The sequence below is a fragment of the Gadus morhua genome, chromosome 19 (genome assembly GCF_902167405.1).
Source record: "Gadus morhua chromosome 19, gadMor3.0, whole genome shotgun sequence".
Lineage (NCBI taxonomy): Eukaryota > Metazoa > Chordata > Actinopteri > Gadiformes > Gadidae > Gadus > Gadus morhua.
In genome coordinates, this window is record NC_044066.1 from 5,697,355 (window position 1) to 5,711,241 (window position 13,887).

Sequence of the window (13,887 nt, forward strand, 5' to 3'; positions counted from 1 at the left end):
TTATGATGCATTCGTCAAACTTAATTATATGTACACACTAAGGGTCACACACTTTATGGAAATGTGTATATTGAGACATTCCTTAAGATGATGTGAAATGTGTTTGTTATGGGAACAACATTTTCAACGGCAGCACGCGGTCCAAACACCAGCAGGAGGGGACTTCAAACTGATGGAAACCGATGGAAACAGTTGCTTTGGGAATTCACAAAATACTCCTTGCTGATCTCTCCTTCATGTCTCTTTGCTTACAAATAATTTCAAACCAAGTTTATAATGACTTCAAACCGTGTTTGTACAATTCCACCCTCTCCCTCTCCCCAACCCCCCCATCACTCACTCCCTCCATCACCCATTTCTCTCCTCCTCCATCTAAAGCTTTCTAAGAATACTACTCCCCTAATTGCCTTTTATATCCGAGTCACAGGCCGTTCACTGTTGCTGCCAACATCAGTTCATGTTTTCCACAAGACTACAAAGGCCTTTGTTCTTGGGGTTGGAACTAAAGATCAGCCCTGTGTTCTCACAGAGTTCTGTTGTGTTCAGATCAAAGAATAAATAATCCACATGTTAAAAATAACATGTTGAAATAATAGGAGTGATACTGCGGCGGAAGCTGTGAAGGTATGCGTGTAAAGGGAACCGCTGGTGTAAAATAAAGAAATGTTTTGGCAACCTCTCAATTAAAGAACACAATAACAAGTAGGCTATCTCAGTCCTTTCTGTTAAAAACCTCCCCAGTGTAACAAACTATGTTGCTCTCCAACTCAAATAGAGTACATTTCTTGGAAACAGCAACGATCTGCTTACCTTGGATCACACATTCATCCTGTGCCTTTGGTTCCCTGAATACTTTATTTGTATTCTGTTGACAATCACTCTGACACTTTATCCCCCCCTCCCCCCTCAATGCTGTGTTGACCAATAACGGACCCCTTGGACATGGTCTACAATGGAAGTGCAGTCGACAATCTTCTCTACTGCAGCGGCATTGGTTTCTTCGCAGATGTCAATGACAAAAAAAAATAGTGCTATGGCAGCTCTGTCTTTCAGATGGTGAAAAAGCTCCTCATTTATTTAGTGTAAAATGACTTTTGGAGGAAGGCTGAGGAGAAAGGGATTGTGAAGTTCTTGGAAAAGATTTCTTGGTCTTCTCAGTTGGAGGTCGGAATCTCCCCATTTCCCTATAAGAGTATTAGCAAGTAACCCACCAGGAACCTATTATTCCTGTTCTCCTTGGGTTCCCCACGGGGTGCCTTTCGGTGTGAAGCCAATCGTGTCACAAACATCATCCACTCTGGGATCCTGCTGCTTAACCCCAGTTTCTGGAGATCGGGTATCTCGCTTCAGCCGAAGTTTATATGGTCCTATCCTGACGTTTGACCGTCCCAGCGGACCTCTGGTCATGCCACTAGACCACGTTACCATCCATATTACTCTAAGTGGTCACGTTAGCACATACACTCCATCGTCCTAAAAGACAACCATTGAATAAACCGTTCAAGAAGGTGAAGGAGTGGTTTTACTGTCTCCTTTGTGGGCTTCATCTGTTACGATGGTCGGATATGCTGATTGAATGATGATTCAAGATGGTGCCCATGTGAAGGCCTGTGAAGGCCTGCCCCATCCTTAGTGACTGCTGTTATTAGTTCAAATTATGTGATTGTGAAAAAAAGGGTTTGAAACCTGTCTTTATCTGGTGCCCTGATGAAGAAGAATGTTCAAGGAGTTTGAGTTGGGCTTTATTTCTTGTCCCATCCTGGTGCATCCAATGCCTATGGTCGCACTGGTTTGAAGAACGAAATCTTTCCTGTTCTCGTCCAAGAGTTTCCATCTGTTTTGTCAGGGCAAAATATCCACACAAGCCACTTCTGGTCTATTTCTGTTCAACTAGTGGCCTGGGATTCCAAATACCACTTTAGTCCATCTCTCATCATCTTTCTGGACCTGGACTAATGGAAGCTTGGTCGAAAAAGCCATCTTGTGAATTAATCGGCCCTATTCTACAGCATTAACCTTTCCTCTGGTAAATTGCTGCTTCAATCTCTCCCCATCCATTCTACCTTCCAGATCTTAAGAATTACAAAATTGGACATAATGGCGTTATTTTGGCCCATTATTGTAGATTCTTCCCCGTCCTTATTATAGTTCCCGGTTAAAATTGGAATGCCATATGTATTGTATAGGTGAATGACTTGAATATACACTGAGAAAATGGAACAGCAGTGTGTCCCATGGCAGAAGTTGATTGAATAGCATAACCAACAACTGAAAAACATTAACAGTATCTTCTGTTGTTATTATTAGTCAATTTCTTGCCGTATGAATTTTATTATATGAATCATTATATATTGAGTCTCATATTTATATTGAGTCTTATATATACTGCAGATACAACAATAACCAAAAGTCAACAAACCCTGTCCCCCCCTATAAGTAAAATCTAATGAATTCTTCCCAACAATCCAATTAACTTAGCATTACCTGGTTTCAATTACCCCTGATGTGAGGTAACTAAATCAGCAAACCTTATTTAATTCAGACCATAAAAATGCCGGAGTGTCATATTAAACAAAAGCTATGGGGTTACTATTTAAATTGGTTTGTTTGTAATTTAGTGTATAAAAGATGAAGAAGCTGAAGATTTGTGAGGCTTGCAAGGAAACCCCCACTGCCTGGTTAATCTTATGCTTTGGTATTAGGTTTTATTTATTTATCCTTATGTTCCATCTTACCGTATATTTCTGAACTAACTTTAAAAGCAGTGAATTCTGGAAACTGTCAATCATGCTTTTAAAATTCTGTTTCAAGACAGAGATGAAACTGTCAAACCAAACTTCATTGTCTCTTGCTCTTCTCACGGTGGCCTACCCTGCCTTACTCCCAATCCCCACAGTACAGGGAAAACAACAAGTGATTATACTGCAGAGGGATGAGAGTGAGCTGGCAAACAACGCCATAAGAAAGGGTTCATTTCTTTGTTTCAGCATGCAAATCCCAACATGTTTATGCAGTGGTTTAAATGTATGGATGTAGAGACTGGTTGTTCTGACATGGTTTCAAATGAGAAAATCTGAAAGAAATCCATGTTCCTTTAATGGATTAAAGTCACATGGATTTATCAAGTACGCTCAACATTTGGTCAAATGATTACATTTAACATTTTGCTAAATATATGCATGAAAACTATGTAGAATATATTTTCGTGAGCAAGTGATAAAATCACAATTTATCATTTTTACTAGCGTTGATCCGATGACGTGAGGATGCTGTAATACAACCGTGCTTTGATAGGGATTGATTGGATGGCCAAGGTCACTTCTGCCCCAGATGTGGTGTTGAAAAGGTGTGTACGAACAATCTAGCGCTTTGTAAACGGTGTATCCATTTAATCATTGCGTGTTGTGCATTGCTTTATACACACTTGTATGGATAATGTGTCTCTGTGGATAATGTGTACACACACCCACATACCACATTGTCTATACACGCTTCCATGTCTGAGTGTAGCAAATACCAACGCAAGAATATCTTACACAACAATGAGAAAGGGAGGGAGGGACGGACAGGGTCTGTTTTGTCTCACTAGCCAGAATCCATAGTCTTTATACAGTCTACCAGCAAGACACACTTTCTCGTGTGGAGGCGGGTATAAAGTTCAGGTTGTGACCCCTCAGCGATGGGGTCAGGGGGCGTTCAGGAGTCAGGAAGCCATTGTTTTTGGAAAGCCGGTTGATTTGGTTATTTAAAGTGGCTGGGACAGACCCCCCCCCCCCCCATCCCTTCTACCACAGGCAGGCCTGCAGACTATCAGCCAACACACCACATCTGGAACCCCCCCCCCCCCCCCTCCTATGGCCCAGAGGAAACACAAGGGAGAGGGAGAGAGAGAGAGAGAGACTCTTGCGTTCTCTCTCACTATATCCCTCCAGCTTCATCCAATCAACCATCTCTTTATCGGTCTCTTTTTGTCCCTCTCTCTATTAAGGCAGAGAGTTTTAAGGATGTGTGCTAATACATGTGAAACGTTGATTGCATCAAGGCCTGCACCCATTGTATTCGATGTGTTATATATTAATAATTAATTGCATTCATGCAATTAACTTCCCCCCCCCCCCCCCCCCCCCCCCAGTTAATTGGGGGTAGATGACTCCTCATCCTCAAACAGTGTGGAAGTGCATCAGTATGCAACACAACGCTCACCACTCACTCATAGTGGAGATGATGGAATGATGAAACTATCCAATTAGAGGGTGTTGGATGATTAGGGGGCTACAAATGCCAGGGTTCGAATTTGGCCAGGACACCGGGGTTAGCACACCTTCTCTTGCGGTATGTAACATGGTGTCTGACCACAGTCAGGACCTCGGTTTAACGTCGTATCCGAAAGACAAGTCGCCAAATTATCGTGGGGCAATTGGACCTTGGGGATGTTCCATAGGCCAGAGTTATGAGCCCCCCCAACTGGTCTCCCATCCAAGGATAGACCAGGACCAGCCATGCTGAGCCTCCAGAGTAGTGAGTATTGAAAAGCAGGTAGCCATGGGGCTGGCAAAATGAGTAAATATTATATAGGGCCTATACCGTTTTATATATAGATATATATAGATATAGATATAGATATATATATATATATATATATATATATATATATATATATATATAGAGATAGAGATGGAGATGGAGATGGAGATATAGATATAGTTATATAGATATATATAGTTATATATATAAATATATATATAGTTATATATATAGTTATGATTGGGTGTTATTATATATGTATTACCTTTTTACCTGGTTCCCTTTCATTTAAATAAACGTTTTTTTGGGAAGCTTGAATTATGTTTTTTATGAACATGGAAATAGACCTGCTAGAATGCTGGTGGTTACCATGTTGGTCTCATTACCGAAACCAAAACATGTAGTCATTTATTTCCATCCTCATATTTCTCTCTAGTCGTTCCATACTCTCCAGCCTCCATTTCTTCAATGAATACCTCAAACCTATCAATTACAACCTACCACAGGGAAAGCAGAGAGAAGGCGTTCGAAGGGGAGTGCACTGTGCTGTTATCTCGAGGCCCATAGAGCTCTGGTTTATAGGAGATGTTAAAGAAAGTAGCTCAGGAGGTAGAGCGGGTCGACTTGTAACCGGAAGGTTGCTTGGTCGATCCCCGGCTCCTCCTAGCTTAGTTTTGAGGTGTCCCTGAGCAAGACAGCTCACCCTCACTGCTCCTGACGAGCTGGCCATCGACCTGCATGGTTGACTCGGCATATGAATGTGTGAATGAATCGTTGTTTGTTGTTGTTGTTGTTAAGTCTAGTTGTTGTCTACTTTCGATAAAAGCGTCAGCAAAATCCCCTAAACATAAATGTAAGCCCCCCACTCAAGCCAGAGATCTGGTCAGCATGTTAAAGACGTAGGCCTCCACCCAACCCAGAGCTGTGGTCTATAGGATATGTTGCAGACGTAGGCCTCCACATAACCCGATTAGTTTTATTGACCGATTTTGGAAGTCAGGCAGGGAGAGAGTGAGAGACGATGTGGAAAGTACACGGTGTGATTTATACCACGATGGGGAAGTGTGTGTGTGTGTGTGTGTGTGTGTGTGTGTGTGTGTGTGTGTGTGTGTGTGTGTGTGTGTGTGTGTGTGTGTGTGTGTGTGTGTGTGTGTGTGTGTGTGTGTGTGTGTGTGTGTGTGAGTGAGAGCCCCGTTATGGAGGAGGTGGTCCCGGACCCCAGATGCAAAGCATTCTCCCCTGAATCCATTATCTCTATCCCTAATGAGTGTACAGGAGGCTGACCCCTGTCTGACCTTGTGTCCTCCTAGAGTGCATTGCTCCGCCAGGAATGCATGCTAATCACAAACAAGCGTTTTCTTTCAGCCGCTCCAGACGGTTATCCTGGCATCGGTTAGCCTTTTTTCAACAAAAAGTACAACATAGTTTGTTTATTGATTATGGCCATTCCCTAAATAAGCAAATCAACCACAAACTTTAATGTTTTTTTGAAAGAGAAAAAACATTAAAGAAAAAGCATTTTTGAGATCCAGTTTTCTTTTTAAATGTATCCAAGGCTCAGAGGGTAGTTCGTGGAGGTAGTTAGAAACAGAAGATAGTTTGAAGGAGTGTTGATTAGTTCCTGTGAAACATTGCTCTATTTGAAGTTTTCACACCGCATGCAGGGTTTTATAAGGGAATGATTCAACATTGTTCAAACTGCCTTAGTCACGCAGAGTTCAATGTAGTTCTAACAGCTAGCTCATCGTGGCTTTCTCTGTCTCTTTGAAGCGGCTTGTGTTCATAATCCAACAGTTTAGTAGTCAGCCTTCACATGCAGGCTGTATTTAAACATGTTCAAGCCATCGCACCACAGAGCCAATCCTACTGACACTGAACAGAACACCATTGTATCAACAAATATGGTTGGCTCTGTTTTATATGACTGCTATTACTGCTTTAATGTCTATATATTATGTTCAAGGTTTATGGACATTTTTATAATCAATGGCATCAATTGAGTGTGGATGTTAGTGATAAACTCCCTTCCAATGTTAATATGAAATGTTTTCAGTATTGACTTGTAAAATATAGAAATATAAACGCTGTACTGCAAAACAATTGGGGAATGTGTGTCTAGTACTAACCACACTTGTATCTAGAGTACGTGTATGTGTGTTTCAACGGTATGTTTATTATGTTCTATGTTTGTGCTTGAATATAAAGGCTGTATGTATGCAATTAGACAATTTGTCCTCTTCTTCACTGCCTGCCTCCCTACCTTCACCCTGTCAGCAACCCTGTCACACGTACCTGTAACTCAACTTTACTCGTCACCTGTAGACTTTACCTGAGCCTGTTGATCCAGCCTCAGAACAAACCCATCCGCAGTGGTTCAGAGCTGGTGTCGCTGTTTGAGAACACACTCATTAGCACCACAAAGCGCCCAAACAGACGTAGCGACAAGCGGCGCCAAAATCAGAGAAAGCAGCGTGCAGAGATGAGAGGGATTCGAGGGTAGGACAGTGGAGTCCACAAAGGTAGAAGCAAAAACAAACCCTCCTTTCATTTCTTCTCATCAGACGCTCCTCGTCTTCAGCTGAAGCGAGCGATGGCTCCAGCGACGCAGCTGATGAAACTTAATTTATGAGCGTCGTGTCGGACCCACAGGCCTTCACAGCGCAGAACAAACACTCGCAAGTGCACACATCTACAAATGCCCGGGTTCATCAAAGAGACGGGTCTGCCCCTAGGGAGACGGAGACAGACCGAGAGACAGACAAAGGGGCCGTACCTGCCTGGATCGGCTTTACCTGTCGTGTTGCGAATGGCACTCGCGTGTCTGGTAACGCCTGCTTCAAACGAGAGAATCATCAGAAAAATAATTTACATGAGAGAATGAAAAACAAAAATTGGTGACCAACCGGGATCCTCTTGTAGTCTTAGCATACTCCTCTTCCCTATTTTCTTGAAGGCTTTCTCTTTGGGTGGCGAGCTTAAAACCACGATTTTCGAATGGTCCCTTTTATTTCAGGTTTATTTGTGTAACTTTTTTGTGTTGTATTGTGGCAGCGACATGTGAACGAAGGGGCCTCTTTCTGGAAGCGTAGGGTTTTCCATCGCTGGCTGCCGGCACGGGACCAGCACCTTATAGACGGCCTCACTCAGGGCTTGCCAATACCACAGAAGCCTTTTCCGTCCATTTAGACTTCTGCAGCCACTACCTAACCAGAACCGTGGGCCACACGCCAGGAGGGAGAGAGAGAATTTGGATCATGGGAAAAATGAATGCAGTGTGACTTATTTTTTTGTAAAACTGTTTTTAAATCTGTGGCACCTATATTGTTAACTTTTTCCATCAAATGGAGATGTGAGGCGCGTTGTTTTAGCTCCCCAGAGATGCCTTAGAGAGATGCATTGTGTACATCTTCCTCCCCCGCCCATCCTATTAATAAATGCGATCACGGCATTAAACCTGGGAACCACGGGCATGATGAACGGACAAGTGATCGATCCACATGTTTCATATTTTGTGAAATCAATAACAAATCAGACACAATGACAGACCTTGGGTCTTTCTCTCTTCTACTTCCCCTTTTCTGTTAATCTTTCTTTCTCTTCTCCTCCCCCTTCTCTGTTCATCTTTCTTTCTCTCTCTTCTCCTACCCCTTCTCTGTTCATTTTGCTTTTCTCCTTCCCCTTCTCTGTACATCTTTCTTTCTTATCTTCTCCTTTTGTTCTTCTTTCTTGCTTCTCTTCTCCTTCTCTGTTCATCTTTCTTATCTTCTTTTGTTCATCTTTCTTGCTTCTCTTCTCCTTCTCTGTTCATCTTTCTTTCTTCTCTTCTCTGTCCCCATCTCTAATCATCTTCCTTCCTTCTCAGCTCTGTCCCCATCTCTGTTAATCCTCCCTGTCTCGTTTAAATACCCAGCAGCTCATACAGTATGAGTCGTTGTTGTTCTTTTCCCCTGAGCCTTTGAAATAACCCAGTTTGACTCGAATGCTTCAAGGGTTCAGAAAGTGTTTTAGAGCCATAGGCATCGTCTGGGCTACAATGAGTTGTTTGATTGCATCATAGCGCGGTGGATTGTTGACTTTATTTTCCCAGGTCCACACACGTGGTCCAGCCGCCATCCGATCAAAATCCTGGGGAACGGAGGTATCACAGTGTCAGGGCTGGGTCAGAGTCTGGGTTGTGGGGGGTTCTGGTGTGTGTTAACTTGAATCCTTCCTGATGCTACTCCTAGGGCTAGAAGTGTGTTGTTGCTAGTGTGTGTACTCCCACACCTGTCCACTTGAAGGTCCCAGGTGGTCACAGCTCGTTATCTGGACACCTGTAGCTCGTTAAAGCTTAAGCCCCAGACGAGCTCCTGAAGCTGAACCCTGGTTCATCTCCCTGGTTCATGTCCCTGGGTCGTGCTTTAGCTGGTCTCTCCCTGTTCTTTGTCTGTTTTTCTTTGTGTTTCGTCAGCCACCTTAAGTTGTACTCCGTTCTGAACATTTAGTGGGTTTGTCTTTGCAAGGATCCTATTCTTAGGAAATCACAAATTGTTAAACTTTTTTTTGTTGATGAAAATATGATGACAGTTTTGAATAGCAGACTATCTGAAGATACTTGTACATGTAAGTAGGCTATTTAGACACCAGTTAGGCCTATGCCAAGTTTTGCTACGTTGGTAAGCTGGTAACCTATTTTTATATTTGTACAAGCAAAGATTTACATAATTAATAACACTCATAAAACAATATAAATAGATTTACAGCATTTTGCATCATGAACAAAATGTTGATTGGTCAATATGTATCGTGCATAATAAAATTGTTGTATTTTCTTCTGAAAAATGTACTTATTGTAAGACGCTTTGGATAAAATTGACTAAATGTCAATGTTAATGTAACTGGAAATAATCTTAAAGTGAAGCCATCATTCTGATTGATTTAAATACCTTACATTTATATATATATATATATATATATATATATATATATATATATATATATATATATATATATATATATATATATATATATATATTAGGGCTGTAACGATACGCGTATCAAACCGAAAATCGCGATACTCAAAGCCACGAACCTGTCTCGCGGTGTGAGAAGGCAGAAGTGCGATACGCCCTTTCTAACTCTGCGGTCAAATTGTCAGATTGAAATTTGCTAATAATTTGTCTAAATAATAGTCTGCTGACAGCGCCCCCTCTTATCGATGCCGTAAGTATGCGACTGCAATCCTCCGTGGCTACGGAGAATCGCATTTCTCCACAGCCGTCGAAGTCCTCATATGCGATATGAACGACATTTATCCAGAGGGGGCCTGTGTGATCCTGTCCAGGGGCGGATCTACTGGGGTGGCATGGGGTGGCAACTGCCACCCTAAAAAAAGCCTTGCCACCCCAGCTGCCACCGCAGTTGGCAGCGCAAATATATATATATATTTTTTTTTTTTTGCTTTTACAATACATTGTCAAAAGCGAGGTTTCAAAAGTCCGACTGCAAGTGAATGCAACCAGGAAATATTGCCCCATCCCGCCTGCCCCCCCCCCTCCCCGAGGGGAGCCGGCGGGACTGTCTACTCCCATGTAGACAAAACGATGTAGATTTTCGGGAAACTCGGAAACTCTTCCTCTCCTCTGGGCGCTTTCAGCATTCTCTGTCAACGCTCGGTTTCGTCCTTCTCCGCCCCCTCGCCCCCCTCCTGCCAACCCAATTCCGTTGTGATTGGTTACCTTCCTTGAAGCCGCGCGCGGGCAGATTTGACCAGGCATATGGGGGCGCGGCAGGAGTGCCTGTACATAGATGTTTTCCCGGAAATGTGAACAAGTGAATCGCAAACGTTTTCCCAAGTGTTTAGCGCTCTGCACAGCCACCCCAGACTGTAAGCTGCAGGGAATACGTTGAAATGCATGTACGTCATTATTAGACACTTTAGTATGGTTAAACATGACTATCAATCATTATAACAACGTTTATAGGTCATACAAGTCGAAAAAGCATAATAGGTCCCCTTTAACTCACACCATTGGAGCAGAAAAAATAGAGAGAAGGAAGTTCATTTGTTTATAAAGTGTAGGCTGATTTTGAAATGATATAACTCTGGTTGAACAAAGTTAATGGTAAATCTGTCCTTACTGTGAGTTAGGTCGACTTGGTTGAAAAAACAATTCATCCAAGCTTGTATTGACCCAATATATTTTAACCTTATTTCAGAAATCTGTTCCAACTTTGGAAGCATTTATGAGGCTCACTCTGCAGCTGTTGAAACCGACGGTAAGTGGGGAAAAAAAACACATTTGACACACATCATTCAGTTTTAAGCTGAAGAACATTATTAATAATGATTACTGTTAATATTAAAACGAAAAACAAACAAAGTAAATTCACTTTGAATCTTATAGAAATGAAGAGGAAGGGTGACATCAGCAGTTTTTTCTCACCAAAAACTAAAAAGACACCAGTAAAGAATGATGAATCATCAGAACAGACAGAAAGAGAGGCTCAGCAACAGGAAAGTGACAGGGTAGACGGCAGAGATGACCAGGGACATGACGAGGTGGAAGGAGGAGGAAAAGAGCAACAGGAAAGTGTCAGTGACGAGGTAGAAGGCAGAGATGACCAGGGACATGAAGAGGTGGAAGGAGAAGAACACAGAGATGAAAAGATGGAAGAGGGAGAGCATCACAGAGAGGAGGTGCGAGAGGGAGAGAGCGACAAACAAGATGAAGTGCTGAGCTCAGACAGTGAAGGGGAGCCACTGCAAGATATCTCCAGTCGAGCTGGTCCACATGGTATTGTGTTACATCTAACTAGAAAGCACATTTCACACAATTGGACATGTTGTGCATGATATAAGAGACATGGCTTAGCCTCAGTCTAATATATCCATTTTTCATTCTAGTAAATATGTTTGCATTAGTTGGACACATTTGGACATTTATCACTGTGAAGAGATTGAGAGAGAGTGTAATATTTTTTTTGCACAATGTATTTTAGACCTATTATAGAAGCTGAGGTTAAAATTCCTAAACTAACAAAAAAATACACTACTGTGCCAAAATCTTGCTGTATGCATTAACACAGCCCGAGGGTTAACCACATATCTAATCAATGACAGCTTCAAATTGTGTTATAATTAGGTGATATATTTTATAATTATTTAAGCTCTATTTCAATTTGAATTTCCCCCCCATCTTATAGACATATCCAAGTCTAGGTGTGAGGGGCCAGCTCAGCCGAAACGGGAGAGTTTCCCCAAGACCCTCCAGGGAGGAGCCAGAAGAAGCTTCCGTACAGACTGGTACAAAATTCATTCATGGCTGGAGTATTCACAGTCCAAAGATGCTGCTTATTGTTTTGCATGTCGACATTTCTCTCTACCTGATGCCCCCAAGACAGTTTTCACATTAATTGATGGGTATCGGAACTGGAAAAAGGCCACAATGAAGGACAGTGGTTTCTGTTCTCATGCGAGATCAGAAAGCCATGCAAATGCAATGTTTGCATGGGCAGAGAACAAAAAAATGGCAGACAAAAATACCTCAATGTTGGGCATAATGGATGAACAAAATAAAAAACAGGTAATTGAAAACCAAAACTACATTAAAGCCCTAGCGGAGATTTTAGTACTTACTGCCACAGAAAACACAGCCCAGAGGGGACACAGGGAGTCTCCTGACTCAGAAAAAAAGGTGTTTTTCTGGCCATGTTAGATTTGCTGGGCAACCATGACCCTGCGATAAAAAAGAGACTTCAACAGCAAGCTAAAAATGCAACGTACACTAGTAAAACAATCCAAAATGAAATACTGGAATGTTTGGCTGCAATGGTTAAAGAAGAAATCATTCAAGAGGTGAAAAAGAGCGCACAGTTCTCAGTTCTTGTTGATGAAACGAAAGATCTTCAGAAAAAGGAGCAAATGTCATTTGTCCTTAGGTACTACTACAACGGTGCGGTACATGAGAGCTTTTTAGAGTTTGACGTGGCAGAGAGCCTGGATGCTGCTGCATTAACAGGCAAGATCATTAGCTTTCTACAGAAGCATGGGCTGGAATATAAGGACAACCTTGTAGGCCAGGGCTATGATGGTGCTGCAGTTATGAGTGGGGTACATGCAGGTGTCCAAGCAAAAATAAAAGAAGTAGCCAAACATGCTTTCTATGTTCATTGCAGTGCACACTGCTTAAACTTGGTCATAGTGGACTCTGTTAAAAGTGTTACTGATGCAGGACACTTCTTCTCATTGCTGGAACGTATGTATGTATTCATGTCTGGCTCTTATGTCCATAACCAATGGCTACAAGTGCAGCGAGAGATGTTTGTCAATGGATAGATTGTCATGCAATAGTACAGGTGCTTGAAAATATTGCATCTGAGAAGCATCCACAAAGAGCTGTTGAAGCAAGAGGGATATTGGTCCAGATTGATCTGAATTTTGTTGGATGCCTTGTACTGTTCCGAAAGGTCTTGAGTGACGCTAAATATTTGTCAGACATGCTCCAGTCTAAAACAGTGGACTATGCTAAGGCTGTTGAACTAATTGAAGCACTTAAGGAGACATTGTTACATTATCGTTGTGAAGCCTCTTTTGATGAACTGTGGAGTGAAGCACTTGATGTATGCCAAAAGAGTAGCATTGATACAACTCAGCGAAACCGAAAGAGGTACAGACAGACATCAAAGGCACTTCAAGATAGTTTCATCCCTTCCACCTTGGGACAGCATGTAGTTCCAGATAGCAAACACACTCTTTGTGTCAATGTCTACTATCCAGTTATGGATAACATGATTGGAGAAATAGACAGAAGGTTTTCCAACAAAAATTGTAACATCATGCAAGGGTCCAAGCACTAAATCCGTCAAGTACTACTTTTTTGAGAGAGGAGACAGTTCTTTTACTGGGAAATGCTTATGATTCAAATATTGAGGATCTTAAACACGAACTGCATCAGACAAGGAGAGTACTGGAGAGAAAAAGAAGGAAATGGAAAGTCCTACCACTCTGATGGAGTTTGTTCAATTTATGGACCCATACCAGGATGTTTTTTATGAGTTGTTCAGGTTGTGTAAAATAGCAGTAGTTTTACCAGTGAGCAGTGCATCTTGTGAACGAAGCTTTTCAACTCTTAGGATCATAAAGAGTTACTTGCGGTCTACTATGACAGAGAAGAGATTGTCAAGCTTGGCTGTACTCAGCATTGAATCCAAACGCACTAAAGCTATTGATCTAAATAAGTTTGTGAGGCGTTTTGCTGAACAACATGGTAATCGCCGCATTCAGCTCCTGTAGGCATGCCAACGTCATGTTCTTTTGAACTGTGGCACTTTCTTTCTGTTGTTTTCCAGTTCCACTGATTGTACTGATGTATTTAGGTACTG